The sequence below is a fragment of the Lampetra fluviatilis genome, chromosome 32 (assembly GCF_964198595.1).
Source record: "Lampetra fluviatilis chromosome 32, kcLamFluv1.1, whole genome shotgun sequence".
NCBI classification, from domain to species: domain Eukaryota; kingdom Metazoa; phylum Chordata; class Hyperoartia; order Petromyzontiformes; family Petromyzontidae; genus Lampetra; species Lampetra fluviatilis.
The window spans coordinates 5,509,421-5,533,308 of record NC_136306.1 but is presented as its reverse complement, the minus strand read 5'-3'; the positions used below and the strand labels follow the sequence as shown (position 1 = coordinate 5,533,308).

Here is a 23,888-nt window from a genome sequence, read left to right as displayed (position 1 = left end):
CTGAATAGAAGGAGGCTGGGGCGGGGGGGAGACCCCTCTGCAAGGCCTTAAATATGAGCATCACCATTTTTGGATTCCACTCGACTGCGGCCGCGGGGGGAGCCGACGCAGCGAGACGCGAGCGGGAGGGACGCGAGGCGCGAGCTGCGTCGGCCGCAGTCGGGGTGCGAGCGGTCACCGTGCCGCTGGCCCGCGAGGGCTGGGCGGCCGTGCCTCCCCACCAAATCTACGTCGGTGATTCGGAAGGTGTTTCTTTTTCATTGTCGTCTCTATCCTCACGCGCGCGTACGAGGGCGGTCGTGACACCGTATGGCTGGAGATCATTTAACTTCTACTTCATTGATTCTCTTGCTTAATAATGAGCGGCGCGGGGTGATGCGGATTTACGAGCTGTCACCACCGCCGCCAGCAACGTTATTGCCGTGGCGAACCGCACCTCTGGCAGCACCGCCACCATCAGCGCCGGCACTCTGCGATGGCCACCGCTTACTGCCAGCTACCATCAATAACAAGGAGCACCGCCATCATCGTTAACCATCGTCATCGTGGCCGTCGTCGCGTTCACCGCCGACCACCGACTTGTTCGCCGCTCCCACCATCATCACCAATGCCACCACTATCACCACCATCGTCGTTGTTGTTCGAACCCCCATAAACATGACCACCACCACCAGCACCAGCATGAGCACCATTACCACAAATACAGCCATCATCACCACCATGAACGTAACCACAGTCACTACCAACAAGCAGCACCACCACCACCACCAAACGGGCTGTTATTGTGCGGTTTAACAACCCCCATCAACATATCCACCAGCAGCATGACCACCATCACCACAAACACAGCAACCATCACCACCACCACCACGAACATAACCACCACCACCAATAATCAGCATAATAAAAGGGGCTATTATTGTGCATCTCCACAAAAACCCTTCCATCTTTTCAAACCGCCCCGCCTCCCCCCGCCTTGCCCCGTACCCCCCATCCCATTCCTCCACGAGGCACGCGCGCGTCTAATGACGCGTGCCCGATTGGGGGTGCCTAATAGCGTGCGGTGCACCCCGAGCATCGCTCCTCCACCCCCGTGGACTCCTGCTCTGAAGACTCGAGGCGAGCTTGACGGAGGGGCCGCGCTACCGTCTCTGTTGCAACATCCCTGCCTCCCTCCCCCCATGCACACGCGGCGCGTGTCTATCCTGCTGCTGCTGCCACCGCTGGCACTTGTGTAGGCGCCGCCAGGCAACGGCACTGCTGGGTGGCGCCGGTGGCGGTGGGGCCGGTGCTTGTCAGAGGCAGCGGCGAGGGTTCGTGGTGGATCATCGCGTAAATGTTGCGTACAGCCACGGTGAAAAAGACAGCGAATATTTTTTTTTATTACAGTTAATACACCCGCAGTATTAATCAGGGCGGCCTGCCGGGTTCCAACCTCTGCAACAAAAAATTGGTGAACACGCTACCACTGGGCCACATCACCGTCCCCCAATGCATGTGCGTTCATGAAATTAAGAATTCTCTCTTTTTCATATTTTTATTCTCAGAATCCCCTCTTTAGGCCTAAAAGACGGCTTATTGAGGCTTTAAAAGACGGCTTCTTCAGGCTTAGACCCCATAAAAAATCCTACCTTTTTCATAGCGGAATTCGGACGGACGACTTAGTGGAACTTGGGACAATAGTGTCTCGCTGTGCAGATGCCGGAGAGAGAGAGAGACAGCCTTCTTTACCCCGAGGTGCTTCGCTCTCTCTCAATTTCTCTCGTGCGCTCTCTCGATAGAGGATCGTGTTTGGCTTTGCGCGGGTGGAGCTGACATTGATTTATGAATCAAACTCCACAACAGCCAGCAAAGCGGGACGCACGCTCTGGCAGGCAAAACAGCCGAAGCGGAGTCAGTCACACGCAAAGAATGGGCGCGGTGAAATGGAAAAGCAAATTCTGCGCGTGGTTTATTTAAACGTACAGTATTTATAAATACCTCTACATATTTATGCAACGTGGATCATGTTGAGACGCGCGTTGGAAATGTAAAACAAAAGAATACAAATGTTGACATGTATACTTCTTACGTGGTGATAGAGTGGTCTTTTATTTGTACAGGAAAGTCATTATCGAGTGTCAGTGCTTCCGAGGTTATGCATTGGGATGTTTGAGCAATTCCACTTTTTTTAAGGGGCGGGGGGGGGAAGCGAGGAGGTGGGGGGTTGGTTCGTAGAAGTCACCGTGCTTGTCAGGGGATATCATTAAAACAATTCCGCACGGACGGCTTCAACAATCCACTTGGCGTGATGCCACCTTCTGGCCAACTCGAAGCCCAGCAGGTCGCGAGTGTGAACACGAGAATGCGTCACTCTTTGGGTCTTTCGATAAAGTCACGTAGATAGGAAAAATAATAAAATAACAACAAAAATTCACGACGTTTCGCTCTTTGGGTCTTTCGATAAAGTCACGTAGATAGAAAAAATAATAAAATAACAAGAAAAATTCACGACGTTTCGATCGCAACAGGAGAAATCGTCTTCAGGGGGAAAAATACAACAGGCGGACTGCTGAGGCAGGAAGAAAGGTAGCGGGAGAGCTACTGCAGCTAAAGGTTGTATAGGTTTGAGATGGGTACAACCCAAGGGTAAGTGGGCGGGGCCAGATATGGAATTTGCAAGTGCGGTAAAACCTTGGATTGCGAGCATAATTCGTTCCGGAAACGTGTTTGTAATCCAAAGCACTCGTATATCAAAGCACTCGTATATCAGTTGTGACCACGTGACGCTCGGCAGACAAAGTGTATACGTACTACTCGTATTGCAAGACCTCGCTCGTTTATCAAATTAATATTTATTTTAAAAAATTGCTCGTCTTGCAAAACACTCGCAGACCAAGTTACTCGCAATCCAAGGTTTTACTGTAAATGTAAAATCGCAGAGCGAGGTATACCTCGGCCATTGTGTTGCTTGCGATTAGAGATTCGCATGTCAATTCGTGATGATCTCTGTGCCACCCACCTACCCTCGCCTCCATGGATGGATGACGATGAGCTATGTAATGGTGATGGCAATGATGATGATGATGGTCCTGCTGCTACCGATGATGATGATGAGGAACGCGCCGATGGTCATGCTGATTATCACGACCCAGAGAACAGTGGGAATGACCGCTCACATTGCGTGCGTACTAATGCATCCTCATATAAATTCTTAACGTATTTTAAATAATTTCTTCAATAATTGTATCATTGATTGAATCTATTTCTCATGCCGGGGTTGAGCTATCTCCTCGCACGGCTTAATGGTAGACACCCCCACACGCTCTCCCAAACACCCCCACGCTCCCCCCCCATACACTCCCCTATGCTTCCCCATGCTCCCCTACTCTCCCCCCCCCCCACACACTCTCCTACACTCCACCGTGCTCCACCCCCCCCCCCCCCCCGGAGTCACAGATGCCTCAAGGCCTCCATCGTGAGCTTTTTGGAGACAGACGGGGTCATTGGGGGTAGCGAGGGGGGGGGGTGCAGGGTGATGGGGGACCAGGGGTGGGGGCGACGAGGGGTGGCCTACGGAGCGAAATCAAAACTCCGTGATTGTGAGGCCGTCGCCGTTCTCACAAAGGTCGCCACCCTCCTCCGGTTTGTGTGGAATGTCACCCTGATGGATTTGGCACGGCGCTAGCAGCGCCACACTGCTGCTGCTGCTACTGCTGCAGCCGCCCTCGGCCTCAATGCTATCGCGGACCGCAGGGGGTGGTGCGAAGTGGGAGGAGGGAGGGAGGGCGGGAAGGGAAAACCTGCGCGAGGGAGGAAGGAGGAGAGGGAAGAGGGAGGCAGGCAGAGGGGGAACGGCAGGGGGGTTGGGGGCCAAACGGGGCCACCAGCCTCGTTGACTCGCTCTCGACTTGATGTTGTTATCTTTCAGGGAGAGTCTTGCCGGACACCCAAGTCTTCCCCGTTTTTGCATTTTTCTTCCACATCTATCGCCTTCTGACCCTTCTCCCTCGTCAATTGCTTTAGGCATCTCTCTCTCTCGCGCGATTATTCGTGCGCCAACCTTCATTCGTCCGCAGCTCCGTCGGCTCATTGTTGTTACCGCGAGAGCGTAAAGAGACAAATTATTTAAAAGCCAAAAAAATCTCAAAGGAAGCACGCGGGGTCGGAAACGATTGGCAGTTGGATCGCCGAGGTGAGAGCTCCCGTCCGTGCTGCGCCGTCGTTCCGCCCGTGGTCGCTTTCCAACCGGAAGACCCCAAAGAATGCATTCGCCGCACGTTCGTTCGTCTTGGATATAAGCCCGTGGCGGTAAAGGCCTTTTCCTCTTCCAACCGTACCCCCCACCCTTTCACCCCCCTTCCAACCGAGTTGCGTAATCACAAGGAACATTTGCGACCGATGCCCAGGGGCGGTGTCGGGCCTTCGCTGCGATGTCCAAGGGTCGCTGGGTGGCCTTTTGCGTATCCTCCAGTGGGAAGATTCAGATACTGACCCACTGCAGTCACACTGCTCGGGCTCTGTGTTATTTATAAGCAGAGGAGGCTTTTTCAAAGAGACATTGTTCCTTGAGCCATTCGCCCCCCAGGACACGATTTTATTTTTTTATAGAAAGCAAAAGCCCTCCCCCCCCACCCCACCCTCTCCAGAGTGGATCTTGGCCTTCAGACCTTCGTGAGCAGCGGTTGAGTTATATTGCTCGCGGCGAGAGACCCGGGCCTACGATCACATCACTCCGTACGGACCCGTCTGATCTCGGAAGCTCGGTGGGGTTAAACTTTAACACTCACTGTTCATGAACAAACACGCTCCCATGTCAATGCCCCCCCCGCCTTCCACGATGGAATATGGTCACATGATCCTCCAGCAGCCCTCATCCAGCAGTGGATTGACAAAGGCCTACACGTGTACACGTGTACAACAGGCCTAAACCTTTATTTTGTCTATGAAACATCTGTAGATCATTGATGCGCTATGAACGAGGGCCATTGCCCGAAACGTCGTCTATTATATATCTTTCCTTTTAAGGCGGCAGTGTTGTTGACGAACGTGGTGAGTAGTTTTCTTGGTCCTTTCGGTAAAGTCACGTAGAAGGGAAATAATAAAATATTGTTATATTATTTATATTATTTTATTACTTCCCTTCTACGTGACTTTACCTTAAGAACCAAGAATATGAATCCCTGCAGTCACGAAAGCTTTAAATCAAAGGTGTTGAGTAGTTTTTGTTGGTTGTGCTTGTGCACCGCTGCCAAAGCAGTAGCAGCAGCCGCAGAGTCACCAACGTATTGCGAGGGTTTGCCGATCACGTAGAGATTTGTGTGTCATGCCCTCGTATGGTTGGTGGGTTTTCTCAGGGCCACTCAAGTTTCCTCCCACGTCCACCAAGATAGTGGACGGTTGACGAGGTCAGGTGGGCTTCTAGCAGAAGGTGCCGATACGATGGCGAGGTGCCGCGGCATCAACATCAACTGGCTGCGATAACCTCTTGACCTTGGCCTCGTAGGGTTCGACGAATTAACTGGGGCTGCGCGACACCCCGTGGGTCAACTCGGGAGCGGAGCGGTCGCGTTCGGGCCACGCGGCCCGGAGCTGCGTCAGCGGCGCTCCGCACGAGGACCCCTGACCCGTTACCCGGCACAGCATCGACCAAGGCACGGCCGTGGCGCTGAGCAATTACGTTGAATTAATCACGGAAGCGTGAATGCACGCACGCTGACCGAGCTCTCACCGGGGACGTGCACTGGTGTTCTGCGTGCAGCGTGGGGGGGGGGGATTGGGGGGTGCTGTGGGGAATGCAGGAGGTGCGTGGTGACGTTGATGACGGACCCCTGCCGCTTTATCGCTCACTAAAGCGCTGCCATTTCGCTGGCTACCGATTCCAGAATGTTTGTGTGTGGGCTCGTGTGTGCGTGTGGGGGGAGCGGTAGTGCAGTGGTTAGCGCGCTGCGCTATGAACCCAGAGACACTGGTGACGATTATCTGAATCGGTTTTGGGCCTCCCCTAGGTCAAATCAGCCTGAAATGAGTACCTGGTGCGGTGTGTAAACATCGCCACTGGGGAGACAAATATGGCTGGGCGTGGTGTTGGCCACCCACATCCCCGTGTCCCTTGCCTGCCTTCATGGGTGCTTACTAACTTGCCCGAACATTCCGCTCAGGCTGCAAGGGGGATCTGTGTCTTTGTAATATTGTAAGAACTGAGAAATTAGCATTCAAGCTGAGGGTGATGCGGCCGAGCGGTAGCGCGTTCGCCGCTTGTTGCAGAGGCTCATGGTTCGAACCCAGCGGCTGCCCTGCTTAACACACCGCGGGCGTGATAGCAGCAAATCATACTGCTTCCGAGCGGACGCTCAAGTTCCCGTGACGTCGTTCGCAAGCGCAGGCCATCCCGCGCCGGTGGTCGGGGTCCAAAAAAAAAAAAGTTTACCTGCAGATCACTCAGTTTGGGAATTGTACATTGCAACAATCGCCCGCGGCTACGAAATCCTGGCAAGTTCTGCCTGAAAGAGAGTCATGAGACACGGTGAGGCTTTCCTTGGGTAAACAAGCGTGGTCTCGGCAATAATGGGAATAATAGAGCTGCAATTTGCTCACGGTGACGGGACACCAGCGGAACGCAGCGGGCTGCAAATTTGCACCTTCGTTGTCGTGCCGGCCGAGTCGCCGTTGAACGAGAGCCTCTGAGCTCAATGGGCTTAACCTCGGGAAATCAACTTCGACCGACTCATCTTCTTGGTTCTTTCGGTAAAGTCACGTAGAAGGGAAGTAATAAAATAATAAAAATAAAACATAATAAAATAAAATGTCTTTTTTAATTATTTTATTACTTCCCTTCTACGTGACTTTACCGAAAGAACCAAGAAGATGAATCCCTGCAGTCACGAAAGCTTTAAATCGAAAAAATTCGACCGACTCTTTGCACAAACCCCCAACTCTCCCGATGCCAGGCGTGTGTTCTATCTACAAGCGTCTCGGGGACGTTCAAGTTCACAGGATCCAGTAAATGGATCCGTACGACACAGCCTCACTCTCTGAGCCACCCCGTGAAAAGCCAGTTATTTTTGAAGCGCATTTAGCGTTGCATACTTTTTTTTAAGTTAGATCGGTTTTGTTTTTTAAGTCATATTTTTAAGAAGGCTTGTATTTTATAATAATTTACAGTCCTTTGTGTGTGTAATTCTATGTCAGTCTGCATTTGTGTATCTCTGTGTGAGCATGGGTTGCTATTTTAGTCTGAGTCTCTTTGAAACCGTGGGTCTCTATACGATTCTGTGAGTCTCTACGAGTGTTGGTCTCTCTGTGAGTCTGTCAACCTCTATGTGAGTCTATGGGTCTCTATGTGGGTCTATGGGTATCTGTGTGAGTCTATGGGTCTCTATGCGAGATAGAGGCTTCCCACACTGTGTCGTCATGGAGATTAGTTGACCATACTTCACCACACTCGTCAATGTGGGTTGGTGAATGGGGTAGCCAGTACAGCACCATCGCAGAATTCACTCAGTCACCGAATTTTTTATCTGTGGCCCGAAATCAAACTTAGGTCCCCAGGTCAAAAGTGCCATGTACCTACCACTCATTGATCATCATGGTACTCGCAATTAAATTTGAATCCTTATTAAAAGCAATTAATCAAAAAGAAGCAGTCAGATAGAACTACCACATTGCTCGCCGCACAAAAGCACCGATGATATATTACTTCCGATAATTAAAATTCGATTCTAAACAATTGCCCGCTATGAAATCCAAACTTTTCTCAATCCCGTTATAAGAAAGATAACATGAAATATTAAGAATGTGCATGCACTACCATTCAAAACCTCGATTAGTGGTTAAGGCCTACACTTGCGTGCGTATTCATAATTTTAGTATATTAAATATGTCTTCATTTATTATGCGCGCGAGCATTATCATTCATGTTATTATCGTTACACGGTCAACATGTCATCCTTCTCGGTCCCTTCTTGCCGACTCATCGCCTCCACCACCACCATCACCACCACCATCACCACCACCATCACCACCACCATCACCACCACCGTTTCCGGTTTCAGGTCCTCACCCCCTTACACGTTCTACATTACTGCTTGTGTCTTCATCGATGCCACCATCCACAGGTAACTCCTCTTGACGCCTCTCACCAATCACAATTCCCGCGTGCAGAGAAGGCTCGTTGCCGCGGCCCCCTACCGCGCCCTCTACCCACAATCCCTCACTTCGTCCCTGCAGCATTGGCACCGTTGTTAATCTATCGGTAAAAGGTGACAGTTTGATCAAAAGGTGAGGAGGAGAGCGTGCTGTACGGAACGCATTTTGATGCATTCAGTTATACTGTGACGATTGCAAGCTCATTGTGTGCTTCTAACCTTTGCAACCACCGCAGCAGCTTCCTCTAACTCTAACTCAGGTGGCTGGCTTCATATCGCAGTGCGCCAAACACTGCACCACAGCTCCCCACAATACATGCAATCATATAATTATCTACGCCTAGTAATACATACAATGGGATATCAGTACTCACCCATTGACGGACAAGACCAGTGTGCTAACCATTATCGCACAGCAGCATCCTGGCTGTTTGTGTTGACGCTATAAGTGCGGCGAACAGAATTGTCTCAAGTTCTCCTTCATTGACAAAATGCTGCGCGGGTCATCGAGGTCACAGGTCGCTGTAACGGTTCCAGCCACAGACACGTGGTGGTTAAGCATTGCCTAAAACAAAAAAACCCGGTCATGGCAGAGGCGCACATACGCCGGACACAAATAAAGACAAAGATCCCCCGTATAGACTTAACAGACTTTCGGGGCGAGTGCTGTTAGCGAGCGCCTATGAAGGCCGGCATGGCATGTGAAGAGGTGGGTATTCAACACCATGCCAGCCGCATTTGTCTCCCCAGAGGCGATATTTAAACATTGCACCATGCACTCATTCGAAGCTGAGTCGCGCACGCGCACACACACACGCTGTTGGTTGTATGATGCTCTACCCTGACCTCTGACCTCTTTGACCCGAGATACAATCTCGGCTCAAGATTCGGGTGGACGTGGTGCGACATCCCTCACAATGTAATCAAGATTGATCCGGTAGCTGGGGCTGTATCAGTGGGGAAGCACAAGCTTGTACCGGGGGAGAGAAAATAGCACATCACTGGCGGTGTCTCGAGTCTTGATGATAGCGAGTCGCCGCTGAGCAATCAATCAATTAGCGCACAGCGAGCAGATGATTACCGCGACTGTCGATCGTTTCATTTCAAATGAGTACGTTTTTACGATGTCTTTATTTATAGTTTGCATGCCCACGCTTAATCCTGTGTGGTTATTTTTGCGTATTAAGTTATTGACTAAATTGGTAAATGTTTAGGCTACGTTGCGACGTGTTTCCGGGTTGCGCCGCCGCTGTAGTTGTTCGACGCAATGTCCGACGTTTCGCCCCCCCCCGCCCGAGTCGGCAGTTTCTCACTTGCTGACGAGAGCAATACAGCACGACGGAGGAAACATACGCGCTGTCTGTGTGGCTGCCTAAGACAATATTAAATAACCATTTATCATCATTATAATTATATGGGTCTTTCTTGACCCGCACTGACGACTGTGCCGAACGTTGGTAACCTACCCCTTCATCCAGTAGTGGATTGACAAAGGGATTTAATTATATTATTACGATGTCCTGGCTCTTTGAACACGTGCCTTGTTTGCTTTGATCATCCCTGATCAGGTGACTTAGTAAAGTCCATTCATGGCCCAAACCTCCCTCCTGACGGCGGCGTTATGAGGGTCGTCAAACAACTGTCGGTCTGACATAAAAAAAACTGGTGAGGCCATAACAAAAAAGGGGAAATGTTCCGTACACATTTTCAAGAAGGATTCGATAAACTGGCTGTCGACTGAATCCCAAACGTCATAGCGGTGGATTAACGTTGTACTTTGTCACTTGCTTGCGTATGATATCAATCGGTTTGCCGTGGGAACTCGACGTTTTTTTTTCTTCGAGAAATCTCTAAAAGCGTTCCAAGAAATTTGAAGTGTTCAGGAAAAACAAAACGCAAAAAAAACTCCTGCGAAAATTAATTCTAGCGAGGCCTGCTTCCCAGCGCCTTTCACACATGGCCCCACAGTTACAAATTCAGGAAAGTGATTCTTGTTTCTGGAGTGACAGTGCAGCGGCGTGAGCCGTGAGTGAGCGGTTTAAGTGGCGATACGAGCAATTCTTCCAGGCGTTGGGGATTAAAACCTTGGGACATCGATGACAGTGAAGTCGGTGACGACGACGACAATGGATCAAGTTGCACTGCACTCACTTCAAGGAGACCGTGTGGAGAAATGACGCAGCTTTGTCAGAGTCTTATTAAGTCGGACCACACACTTTTCAATCACCCGTCATTTATCCGCAAGACAAATTCCGTCCCCGCGACAAACAACGCTGCGATGTGAACGCCGCGCTGCGGCCCGGCTCCGGAAACTCCCCCTCGAGAATGTCCGCCTCGCTCCGCGCTTTATCTCGCAACCTTTTGGCGACAAAACCTCATTTACCAGAAATATCGCAGTGTATTTGCGAGTAAATACAAAACACTGAGACCGCTATCTTTCGCGGGAACAGTTCATAGCTTTCCTTAATAATTTATACGCTTATCTGCTGTCCGATATTTTTCTATCTGCCGTTTTTTATTGTCTCCTAGTTATTCGGGAGAGAAAGGATTTAATGTCGGTGGCATTTCTATCGAGATTCACATCACCGCCGCGGTAGTGGCTCTCCGTCATCGGCGCGCGCCTGATAAATTGATATCGTTAAGGCCACCCCACCCCCGCCCCCCCCTCCCCAGCCCCCCCCCTCTTGCCCCGCACTCTCCCCTATTTATCCAAATTGATGACAGCGGCAAAATAAACGATCCCGCGCAAGCGTCCGGCGACATCAATTGCGGCTCGCGGGTGGAGATTGCTCGTTTAAATTACACAGCCCCGGCTTATCTGAACACCGCCGACTTGATATTCCCCAACTCCCTCACCCCTCCGCCCCCCCCCCCCGACGTTCGGAGAAGAAATTCGGATGGGGCCCAACTTTTGGAGGCGCATTGTTCTTAAGGGACACAGGAAAGGCGGCGTCCGTGATGGCGTACGTGGATAGTTAAGTGGGTGGGTGGGTGAACAGGTCTGTGTGGAAGTGGGTGTGTAAGTAGGTAGGTAGGTTGATAAGTAATGGGGTGGTTGGGTAGGTGAGTAGGTAAGTGGATAGGTTAGTGGGTAGGTGGGTATAGAAGTGAGGAAGCTATGTACAGAGGTAGATAGATGAGGAAGCAGGTGAGTAAGTATACAGGTAAGTAGGAGAGTAAAGTGTGGACATATAAATGTATGAAGGTAGGTAAGTAGGGTGATAGGTAGCAGTGGCGTATCATGGTTGGTGCAAGGAATGAAACAGGTCCCTTTGTACATTTTATAGGTTTTGCAAAAAAAAAATTGCTGAGTTAACAAAGCAACATTTCTCAATGATTAATAATTCTGTAACATATGATGCATCGAACGGGTGGCATGAACAAAGCTATCGAGCCACACTTAATGCAGTTCTAATTAAAAATGAAACATTGCGAACAGCGCTGCATGCATTTTCTCTCTGGATCCGCAAGCGAGTTGGCTTTAATATCAACTGGGCTTGGGAAGGACACGTGCCTGGAAGGAATGGTAATCAGCGTTTGGGGTAAATGTTGGAGTGGAAGGGAAGGTGGATGGTGGTTGGGGTAAATGTTGGAGTGGAAGGGATGGTGGATGGGAGAATGTTGGAGTGGAAGGGAAGGTGGAGGGTGGCAAGATGTACGACGAAGCGGCAGCCGAAGGAAGGCACGTATCCGCGAGGGTCTCTATCGAGGAGATGCAGCGATGAAAGACAAGTCACAGCGCGATTGTCACCATGCAGCCCAAACTATGGGCCATGTAATAATATTCTAAAAGCACTCTAGTCTGCACTCCTTCAACGGAGAAACTTAAACGACACTAACTCTCTCCTGAAGCCCTCTCGCCGTGGCTAGCAGACCCCGACATTGGCGTCGAGCTCCTGAACACAACTGCTGCCATCATGCGCAATAACAGAATAGTTACGTGGAATTTCCACCCCTGGCTAAGGGACGTGGAGCAGGAGACGAGGCACCGATGCCCCAATGCTCGCCGCAAATCACTTTTGACTCTTGGAGAAAAAAACGAGAGAAACCAAAACAACAAAGTTCTGTGGCGGCGGGGAGACAGGGAAATGCGTGAGTCACCACTGCGGTTCTCACAAGAGCCCACAGACACCAATTGCGCCGGATCGCTCGTGAACTCCGCGCATCGTTCGTGTGTGTGGTCCGGTGTGGGGAGTGGTAGCGTAGCTGTTAGCGCGCTGTGCTACGAACCCGGCGGCCCGTGTTCAATTCCCGCTCAAGGCCGACACCAGTGACGATTATTTGAACCGGTCTTGGGCCTCCCCTAGGTCAAATCAGCTTGAAATGAGTACCTGGTGCGGTGTGTAAATATCGCCACTGCAGAGGCGGTCGGGCATGGTGCTGGCCACCCACCCCCTCGTGTGCTGTTCCGGCCTTCATAGGTGCTCGCTAACAGCACTTGCCCAAACAGTCTGTTAAGGCTATACGGGGGATCTTTGTCTTTGTGTGGTCTGGTGGGGGGGGGATGGCACGGATGACGGTTGTGGGGGGTGGGCAGGGTGGGCGATCGTTTATTATTCTTTTTTTTCTCCCTCGTGAAACTTTGCAGCGTGGTTTATTTCCGTTTGCAACTCGCTCCTCTGCCGCTGTCCGTAATTGCGTGCGCAGCCGAGCAGTCCGAGAGGCGGCCTGTCGAGAGGGCCCCGCGAGACCGTGACGAGTTCCGCTTCCCCCTCCACTCAGGAGCAGTCGGAGGAAATGAACGCCGTTCGTTACACTTGCAGGTTGCCTCTCTGGTTTGCTTCGTGTCCACATTTTTAATTGGCTTACATTTTTAAAATAATAATAATTATTCACTTGTGTTTTAAAAACAATTCAACATTTGTTTCCAACCATTTTAACTATTCGGCGTTCTGTTTTAATTTCGTGTCCAGTTTTTGCTACCTTTCGTACTTTGCGTTAATAATATACAATTATTTTTAAAATTTATTTTACCAGGTAAGGGCCACTGAGCTCTTTTTTAGAAGCAACCTGGCCACAAATTATAGCTCAGCAAAGTGGCTTATCACGTGGAAATTCACAGCAGCCAAATATTCTAAATACATGACTTTGTTTCTAAATGTGGAGGGAAAAATCTGAATGCCTGGAAATAAAATCCACGTGACCACCGGGAGAACATGCAAACTCCAAATATACAACACGCATCAGGGTCGGGATCGAACCCACGACCTCCTGTATACCGGGCGAGGTAGTTAACATCTCGCCACCGTGGCGCCCGATTACGTTTTTGTCATATTTTTGGGACGGCATTTGCGGAGGAGCTGTGCATGTGGCGCTGCGGGCATGTGATGGGGGACCCGCTGCTGTTGAGACAGACGCATCGATCTCCGTCATTAACAGGCCCCCTCGCGTTCGATCCATCGATTCGCTCGCCCCTCGTACACCTTGTGGTGTGAACGTTGTGCAGCTGAGGTAGCGGCGGCCCAGCGGCTCTCACATCTTGCGCTATGAACCCAATGAACCGAGTTCGATTCCCAAGCCGTGGCTAACAAAGTTGGCGATATGTATCTAAACCCCGGCTCTGGGTCGCCAAATCACTTCATCACCCTGTACGCACCGACATGGTGAAGTATGGTCAAACAATAATAAAGCTGACGGGCACAGCGTGAGAAGGCCTTCATCCAGCTTGGATTGACAGAGAGCCGTACATCTATGCCTCGCATAGATGTACGGGTTCACGTGACCGAGGCTGCCACGAGAAGCCGCTAAGCTCTTCGCAGAAGAAGACAAAATTGTCGTGTCGAATTGCCTCAAGCTGTTGCTGCTCCGGAGGCCGGGAGATCGTTGATCGACGTTGGGTCGCCGGGTTGACGACGGCGCGGGTCGCGATTTCTCACTCAACTGCGTGGGACCAAGCGAAGGCCGCTGCCAACTTCTGCATGCGTGCCTGTATTGTTGAACTTCTTTCGCACCTGCACGCCGCCAACCGTGCTGATCGGAGGTGCGGGAAACTTCCAACGGTAGCAGTGGCAGCATCAGCGTCACCGGCATCCGAGGACAACAACACCACCGCATTGAGCCGCAAGCTGGTGGCAAAACAGAACGACCCTAATTGCCTTCGGAGCTGCCAGGACGTGTCATGGGCGTCGGGACGAGCCGTAAAGCGGAAGATTTATCGCCTTCGCCCCACGGCAGCCGCGTGCTCAGGCGACAGCGCGGTGGGGGGCAGGGGGGGGTTGAAGGGGTTGATGGGGGATCAGGGGCCCCCTGACGTGTAAATAGTGTTCGCCGCACACGACGCTCCCCGGCGAGCGGAGGCTCCGACCACAACATCGTCGACGCCGGGAAATGTATAATTATCAACGTCGGAGGCGCTTTGCGCAACAACAACAAAACACGGAGCCACGATCGCGGTGCTCGTGGGGGCGATGATTTGAAATGCGGGGCTGTCTGTGCAACGCGTCGATATTCATGCTCAAGGGGGCGTCACGGCCGTTTGTAAATCCGCTGCTGGACGAAGGCTGCGCAGTTTGACCATACTTTTACCGCGTCAAGCAGCGCAGGTTGGTAAAGTGTGCCTCCACCCCCTCCCCCCCCGAAGACTGATTCAGGTGTCACTCGCCGCTGATGTTGGTTGTGGCCAGGAATTGAATGCAAGTCATCGGGTTCATCGTGCAAAGCGCTAATCACTGCGCCGTCAATTGCCTAACGACCTGTCGATCGTGCGTCGCAATGATTCACCCCGCCCCATTCTCCGCAGCGATCGGATGAATCGCCACGATTCGTGGTGACAATTCCGTTCCAAAATCGACCCTTTGTCCCGCGTTCACGCTCTCCTTCACATCGTTTGCTCTGCTCGCTTAATTAGCCTAAATGTAACATTTAGCAAAAGGGGTTGCATGTGATTTGCGCGAGCTGCGAATGCGCAATTCTCACTTGCATCATTTGCTGAAACGATGACATCGCTGCACGCCAAAGCTCGTAAATAAATATTCACGAACCCATTACACGCGACACTCAATGTCTTGAGGCTGCGTGGGGTTCAGCGGCCGCGCGGTACCGCTTCACCCACTGCCTTTGCAGGGCTGTGCTGCGCATTTTTCTTGCAGCAACGTCCGACGCTTCGCTGGGAACTTCTTTGGTTTGACGCTTCCTCATGCGCCCGCCGCACTCTCACTGTCGCTCTCTCTCTCTGTCCCTCCTTCGCTCTCTCTCTCTGTCCCTCCTTCGCTCGCTCTCTCTCTCTCTCTGCGGTGGCTGCAGAAATTGCTGACTCTGCTCGGCACCCGAAAGTAGCGGCGCTCCATCATCAGTCTCTGCCCCTCTCCCTGGGCGAGGAGGAGCAGCGGCAACCTCGGGGTTAGCGGCGGGCGGCGGGCGGCGTGCGGGGAAAACACGGAGTTGGTTGGAGGGGGGGTGGTGGTGGGGGGGGTGGGGGGGGGGTCTCAACGACTTCCCGCACGTGTCACATGGTCGGCCTCCTACCGCTCCGTGTGGTTGCTTGGGAGGGTGGAAGTGGGGGGCAGGGGGCCGGTGGGGGCTGGTGGGGGCCGACCACAAATGGCCACACCAGCGGGGGCAGTGACAAAAAAAGTCAAATAAAAAAAGTGCTCACGCGTTGATCCTGTAACGCTTCCCAGCATGTTAATTGTTTTTCGAAAAGTACTTCGTTATATCATTCGTTAGGGTGGCTGTCGGGGCAGAATGCATTTGAAATATTTTCGGAAAGTCCTTTGTGCTGCGGTTTGTATCTCAAGTTTTTGGATAAACCCTTTGACTAACGTGGGCAGTTTTCAACGCATTAAGTCCCTCATAGCAACACAACTTTATTCTATAGTGTCGTTCAGATTGCATCAACTTCACGTGAGTTCTAGTGCCCTTTCCCCCCGCCCACCCTCACACACACTCTATGGATGGACGTACGGACGACACAAAGCTAATGCATGAACGCATTCAACCTTAGCCGGCAGACATAGTAAGGAGAAAAAAATGGAACATCGCGACGAGAGCCGGAACGGGGCACAAACCGTGACTAGAAGTGCCACAGTCTTTCGGTGGCAGTTGGAAATGAACGAGGAGGGATGGCGGGGGCCTGCGGGCCCGGATAGCTGCGGCGTACGTAATGAGACACTGCCGGTAGTTGCAGGAGGAAGGTGTTGGGGGGGGGGTTGGGAAGATTGAGTGCCGTGCACGACCGCATTAGCGGTGGCTCAGCGATAATGCATGGGGACGGGCGACGTACGAGACGCGTGAGCGATTGCCCAGGGCGGCGGTGTGTGCCGCCGCCGCAATTTCCGCCGACGGAATTAGGATTCCCTCTCTGTGTGCCGGAGGAGCAAGGGGTTGGTGGATCGTGCAGGGATGGGAACTGCCGGGATCCTGGAGAGGGTCGGTCGCTGAGCTGTATTGGTGCGGGTTTGGAAGCATCGCCCCTGTCTCTGAGCGCTTTTATTTTCGTTTCTGGTTTATTCCAGCGTTGTCCGACGCGCAAATGCCGTGGAGCCTCGGCAAGGCTTTCCTGGACAAATGAAGAATTATTTTACAAAGCATAGCCAAAAAAAAACGCTAATTAACTGAGGATTTGTCGTTTCAAGAGATGGCCTTTAAATAAGCCTGTGTTGTGGAGTTTGCCACATCGCCGTGCTATGTTGTTGAGGTCTGGTGACATCAGTGGCTCAGGCTACGATGATGACATCTTGATGTTGCCGTGCCGTACTGCGGCGTGCTCCTTCAAACCTGTCCACGCGCGTAACCTGACTGTGCCGCTTACGCTTGCGAAACTGAATTAATTGTTGCAGTCTCATCAGTCAGATTTGCGACCGCCAAGGCCACCCCAGCTGCAGGTCGTCCGCGCAAACAACCTCGATTGCGACGGACGGCGCTTACATCAGCCAGCACGCGCTCATCTCCGTTTTGGGCACCGAACCTCAAACGACAGAACCGCACGCCTCTGCGTACGTTCTCGCGGTTGTACTGTGCGCTACACGCACAGTGTGTGAAACCTGGCTCTCCGGGGCGTTTCCCTTTTGCGGAAGCAGGAGGAGAAGGAGGAAAGAGGAAGGAGCTACCGGCGCGCGGAGCGAAACGTCGCGTGTCGTGCCGCTGCCCGGGAGGGAAGGAAACACCCCGGGGAGAACCGCGTTGCTTTCGTTCCTACCGCGGGGCCCAGAGGGAGCTCAGCTGGACTACTGCCGCTGGTTCTGCCAAAGGTGAATGTGCCCCCCCCCAACTCGACTGCGCCCCACCCCCCCAAGTCCGTTATGGCTCTCGTGGCAGGGGCTTTGTTACGGCTCTTGCGGTGAGAGATGAAGACATTGATAAAAACTGAAATGTATATATATGTTCGCGGGAAAAAAATAGGCTGGTGCATAAAAATGATTTGCCGAGTGGCCTTGGTGCCTCCTCTGCCTCATTTTCGTCATTAATGAAGCGTCCAGTGGAAGTTGCGCCGACAGATTTACTGCGCGCGGCCCGCGCCCAAGAGCCCGCGATTATTTCCCGAGGATTAATTGAACGTTGCCGAATTGAAGATTAAGCTTTAAACGGGCGCGAGAAAACGTGGCAATTTTTTTTGTTTAATATGCTCGCCGCGTAAATTCGTTAAATAACGCGACGGTTTACGGAACGCGTTACCACAGTAGCCGGCGGCAATAGCGTGAATATTTTCCATTGCGTAACTATTGCCTCGTTTTTTTTTACTATTCGTGCCCCTCTAGAAAATGTACAAATAGCACAGTTAAGCAAAACTGTGATCGTTTCCTGCATACATTCATTGAATTTCCATACTCAATAACCTGATGATGCACAACACGGTTTTGGCGAAACGTCGTCTTGCGAAGGCGGCGAATTCGGCCACCGACAAGGAGGAGGAGCTTTATCGGTCCGAACTTCATCGACATGCCGGCCACGAATAAATAATAATAATAATAACCGATGTGACAATATTGTCAGGTAGTGACGGGCGTAAAACTACAACCACGTGGCCTCACGCACAAACGCAATTGGATCAGTAAAGAAGATCTTTTGTATTCGGCTTCCTGGCGATTTCTGTCGGAGCTTTGTAAAGGCAGCGTTGAGATCCCAGCAGCGGCTACAGATTCCATGTTCTTGGCCAAATTTAATTGTGGTTCCGGAAATGTGACAGCTCATCAATTCATGTCGAGGTATAATGATCCATGGAGTGATCAATTATTCTTAATTCTCACAATAATATTCATCGAGTTACACGTGTAAGAATCAGTGTATTTCTATTGCATGCAAATTGTATGCAAATAATGTGGCGGTTACATGCAAGCCAGCGGAGTGAACAAAACCGTACAGATGAGACAGAAAAATGGGATAATCGATGCAAAAAGAGACGTTCAAAAACGTAGACAAAATAATAAACGGATTCTTTTGCCTCCTTAATTATTTTAAAGTTCGAACGACAGGGCGATAAACACACTACGAACAAAGCAACGGTGACTTTTATTTTATTTAAGTTTTTAAGTGGTCAACTCACACGCGAGGAGATGTCGTTCAATGCAACGAAGCAACTCTTGAACCGAATCGCGGCCGCGGAGTTGCGACGATTCGCCGAGCCACCAGAGGGTACGGGGTGTGAACCGTTTGATCCCCTGCTGGGTCATCGAGATACGGCGCGGGGGGAGACGTAATGGAGTTGGCCGAGAGCGGTGCTTACCGCAGCGGCCGTCTGGCGATCATCGCGCTCCTGCGAGCGAGAGAGGGAGAAGCGGCGAGCGTCGAAATAATAAAATGAACGATCACAAGCAACGGCGAGAAAAACTGCGCGTTTGGTCTGCGCCATTCGTCAGCGGATCGCTGCCGAGGCATCTGGTAGGTGTTACGTTTGTGCCGCTGTGTTCGAAAACGCAAACATCCAGAAATGCAGGTACACGTGCGTCGTCAGTCTTTCACGTGCATCATCAGAGCGTAATCGGAAGTAAAATGCCGTGCGGGATGGCGTGTGCTGCAGTTTGGCGCCAGCTATCATAGAGTGCGGTGGTCGTGTCGCTACAGTTCTCTGCGGTGAGTAGCAATGTCATTAAAAATAGCGGCGCTGTGCCTTTCGAAATGAAATAAACGACGATCGAATCGTACGCTTGACGGTTCAGATTTCATTTGTTTCAACTCGGCGAGGGGTCACGGAGGGCAGCACCGGTCTCGGTTTGCGAGAGCGGTGCAATGGCGACTATGCTCCCTGTGCTGTCGAGCTCACGACCGTTCGCTCACCGGGAGTGACACGGGGGCTCCGTGGGTGGGGACGGCAGGGGTGTGGGCTTTTTGAGCTTCGCTGAGCGTTCCGATTTAGCTCGACCGTACGGACCTTGCGTAAACGCGCTTGCAAGATTCAACGGCCCATTGCTGCCGAGATGTAGTGGATCTGGCCTCCGAGTCAGCTGAAATTCCTGAAAAGGATTAATTTTGCCCGTGGATGATGAGAGATGACCTTCGTCTTAAATCCCGGCGATGGTGACTATCATAATTATGGTGATGATGAAGTGCATGCATTTTCAGTGTTCGCTCGTTTTTCATTATTAAGGCACCAACGTAATGGAACAAAGTTCACGAACAATCCAATAATGGTGATTGTAAATGTCTGCATTTTATGTCTCTCTCATAACGAACGGCGCAGTGCATTACCCACCGGGTGTTGGTGAAGCAGCTAGCGCACTGCACTCAACGGTACAGGGATCATCATAAAACGTGTTATTTTAATTATTGTTCTCGTTTAAATTTTTTTCTTGTATATTATTAAATCTATGTCATTGTTCTTATAGCAATAAACAAGAGGTACCTAGGTCAGTGCTTGCCGGTTTGCCTGGGTGAAAAGTGGGACCACCATTGCCGAATCCTGGCCCAGCCTGGCTCGAACACTCAACCGATGAGCTATGAACTCAGCAAACCCGAGTTCGACTCCATGCCACGGCTCATGTCAGTGGCGAGTGAAAACCTGAACCGGTTCCCCCTGACCTTCCCAGCGTTGGTGATGTATGGTCACAAAGAAAGACTCGCATGACCAACATGACATCGGGAGGCTTTTAACCCAGCACTGGGTTGTCAATTATTTTACTGTTAAATTATTAAGAACGTATATTTCACAAACTCATCATCGCCACCGTCATCATTGTCATCATTACCACGAGTCGCAGCAATAGCAGCATCAGCAGGGAACATTCCTACAGCCTCATCAGCAGCAGCACCCAACATCTGGCTGCACGTGTTCCCGTTCGTTTATAAAACGCGCATCTGACGCTTACGCCCGACGTATCGACGTTATCGGCGAGTCATTAGCCGATTTTAAGAGCGGCCTCCTCTTGCGGCCGTTGCTTTAGCGGGAGAGAGGCTGGTGGGGGGCCAGGGGCGGTGGCGGCACATTTTGATAAATGGGATTCATTTGGCGCACACGGAAAGAACGGGGGCCAAACTTGGGGACGGCGGCGGCAGCGTTAATTGCACGGCGGCGCGCTTCGTCTTGCGAGCGGCCGCCGTAGAACGTCACGAGGTGGAAGCTTGCGGGGCGCTCCGCGGGAGGCTTTTTTTTTTATTCTTAATTGGCTCACGGGGCTGCGTCCCTAATCCTTCCCAGTTAGCGCGCGTCGAGCCCGGGGCTTGCTCGCCCGCGTACCGGGCCCCGCTCGCTTCGATCATTACGGCGGCGGCGATCGCCGCTAGTGCCTTTATTAGCAGGGCCGTATCCGGGGCGATACGTGCGCCGCTCGCGATGACGGCTGTTACGCGGCTCGGTAATTGTTTCCCCCCCCCCCCCCGCCACCCGTTCGTCTCCTGTCCACGGGGCGCCCGTGATTTTTTTCTGTGGCGCACGGGCGCTGATGAGTTTTGCCTTAATAGGATCAGCGGCCTCCGATGCTGAACGTGCAGTCGTGTTCTTCCATCCCGCGGCTCCATGATGAAGTGTGCTCAGGGGGGGGGGGGGGTGGAGGCGATTACCGATTCCCGGTACGAGAGGGCCAGGAATCGCACATGGGGTGTGCATGTTTAAACGTGTGTTCTTATGAGGTACCAGTTGCAGTGTGTAAACATCACGGCCGGGAAGACAAAGGCGGCCGGGCGTGGTGCTGGCCACCCACCCCCTCGTGTGCTGTGCCGGCCTTCATAAGTCTTCTTCGTCGTGTCTCCTGTCCAACCGCTTCTGGTGTTGGCATTGCAAAATGTTGAGGAGTGCATCATGGTGCTGCAGTGCATCTCGGGAGATGATCCATGGTTTCCCTTCATAGGTGCTCGCTAACAACACTTGACCTAACAATCTGTTAAGAAAACCGGTCGCCTAATTTCGATTCCCACTCACGACCAATAACAGTGGCGAAAATTTGAACTGGTCCTGAGCCTCCCCTAGGTTGACTCAGCCTTAAATGAGGACTGTACTTGGGCTGGGGAGACAAAGGCCACCACCACCACCCCCTCATGTGTCATGCCGCCATTATCCGGTGCTTGCTCAAATAGTCCGCAAAAGGTTGGATGGGGATATTTGTCTGCAGAATGCATAGATAAAGAAAAAAAGCAACAGTTTGACGCTCTAATCATTTCATGGCTAAGTCAACCTAGAGGAGGCCCAGGTCCGATTTAGATATCACTCGCCGCTGATGCTAACCGTGTCCAGCAATCGAATTCAGGTCGTCGGGTTCGAAGCGTCAGGGCACGAACAACCCGCTCCACAGTTCCACACAGACAAAGATTCCCCGTATAGCTCGCATAGACGGTTGGGGCAAGCACTGTGCGTGAGCGCCTATGAAGGCCGGCACGGCACACAAAGGGGTGGTGTGACCAGGAGAAGCCGAAGACTAGTTCACGAGTCGCCATGGTCCGGAATCGAACGCCAGTCGTGTCATCAGTGTGCTAACTAATGTACTATTCAACGTCCGTCCCCTCAAAGCCAAACATCCCCCGTGTAACCTTCACCAAGCTGTTGATGACAGTTTTGTTTGCAAGCACCTATTAAGGCTGGTTCGGCACAGCAGGAAGTGGATGGGCCAGCGCCATGCCCCGTCAGCCTTGTCTTCCCAGTGCTGATGATTGCACACAATGCACCAGGTGCTCATTTAAGGCTGCGTCGACCTCACGGAGGCCCAGGAAACATCCAGATATGAACCACTGCCATTGGTCTTGAGCGGCGAATCGAACTCGGGTCGTGGGGCTCAAAGCACGGTGCGCTAACCACGGCGCCACCGGCTCCCCACAAGGCTGTTGGGGCAAGTGCTGTTAGCGAGCACCGCCCACGCACACTTACAATTCGTTTTAAATGTTTTGGGTGCTTTTTTTGTTGCTCTTGCTCTTCTTGCAACCTTTTCTGTACAAGATCAGTACAAGACAGATCCGACACACGTCTGCCACATCCCACAAATTTTCCATCAAAGGGCTTCCACAGAACACAAAAGGTTGGCGCTCCATCCTCCCGCCGCTCGCTAAGTGCCCGCATTGAAGAGCGCGCGGCCCTCTCTGCCGAGGCTCCCCCGTGTCTCGCGTGGCCTTTCAGGCCACAGATGAAAGCGCTACTTTTGTGAATTCGCGATTACGAAGGGTTTTCAAACGGAGCTGGCAGGAATCTGCACCCCCCCCCCCCACCCCCCCTCAGAAAATAACATTAAAAAGCACTTAATGTGATGAATAATGTATAGACTGATTCCTGAAACACGAGGCCCAATTAATTATAAACTGCGCTGACATCGTTCACCTTTGGATCTTAATGAAGTGGTGCGATTTTTTTTTTAGTTTGTGTTATCTCCGGTGTTTATTCACCAACCTGATCAATCCGGGACCCTTCCAGCAAGCTGCGCATGACCCCCTGTGTGGTAGAGCAGCTCGTGGAGGGAGACATAACAGAACTAATCCTGAGTTCCAACCATAATTGCAGTCAAACCAGAATCGTTCCTTTACCTCGGTTGACGTGCTCTTGGGCGCGTTCCCTCCCTAGGCTGTCACTCCGTATTAGTCTCAATCACCGACCGCCGTCCCTTCTATCGACATCTTTTTCTCCATGCCCGCTTATGTTTATTGACAGCCGACATGACGTCTCGAACGTGAATTTACTCTCTGAACCGTGTGTCTGTCTTCCTGTCCCTTGGGTGTCATACTGAGCGTGCGCCTTTCCACATTTTCCCTCTGCGCATTTTTACATTTACGAGTCAATTTAATTAGCGGTAGGATCTACGCGGATCATCCGCTGGATTTTCACCACCGGGCCGAACGCCCACTCGGCGCGACTTAAATCAGCCACCGGCCGATTGACGGCGAGATTTCAAGTTTGGCTGGCCGTCAGTCGGCAACACTCCAGGTCTGGTTCCTTGGCATGCGTCTCCTCTTCCCACCGTCAGCACGGCATGATCCCCCACGCGGACCGATGCACAACGACGGTGCGAGCGGCCGATGCCAGCATCTGCACCGCGCTCCTCGCCAAATGTTTTTGTTTCCCCAAACATTGCCAGCGGGCGACCATCGCAGCGGCACATGTGGGTGTGTGTGCGTGTGTGTGTGTGCGTGTGTATGTGCGTGTGCGTGTGTGTGTGTGCGTGTGTGGGTGTGCGTGTGTGTGCGCGCAATCGCACAGCTGTCGAGTGTGCAGGCGAGACAACTGCCCGGGGAGCCCACAGGGTCGGGGGAGGTCAGTCACCGAGCTTTCATGAAAGGGGCCATGGGTGTGGGAGGGGGGAACAGGGGGTGGGGGGTGGCATTTTATTTCTTGCACCAGGATCAATGTCAACCACGCTGCACCGCTTGCATAGATTAACAATGAGATCTGTAGACTTGCATAGGCACCTGCAGTCT

General features: G+C 52.0%; 1 protein-coding gene across 13 annotated transcripts in view; it reads left to right on the top strand.

The window, feature by feature from the left end:
* LOC144943679 (neuronal cell adhesion molecule-like) overlaps nucleotides 1-23,888 on the top strand; it is a 168,836-nt gene that overhangs the window by 27,576 nt on the left and 117,372 nt on the right. For 11 of the 13 annotated variants that reach the window (XM_078871386.1, XM_078871387.1, XM_078871393.1 and 8 more), the window contains one exon: nucleotides 17,144-17,314. The exons of 1 other annotated variant lie outside the window; for it this stretch is intronic. The gene's annotated coding sequence lies outside the window, so the exon portion shown is untranslated. Of the gene's footprint in view, nucleotides 1-15,368; nucleotides 15,465-17,143; nucleotides 17,315-23,888 lie in introns of all 13 variants that reach the window. One more of the 13 variants, XM_078871388.1, reaches the window with a different exon arrangement.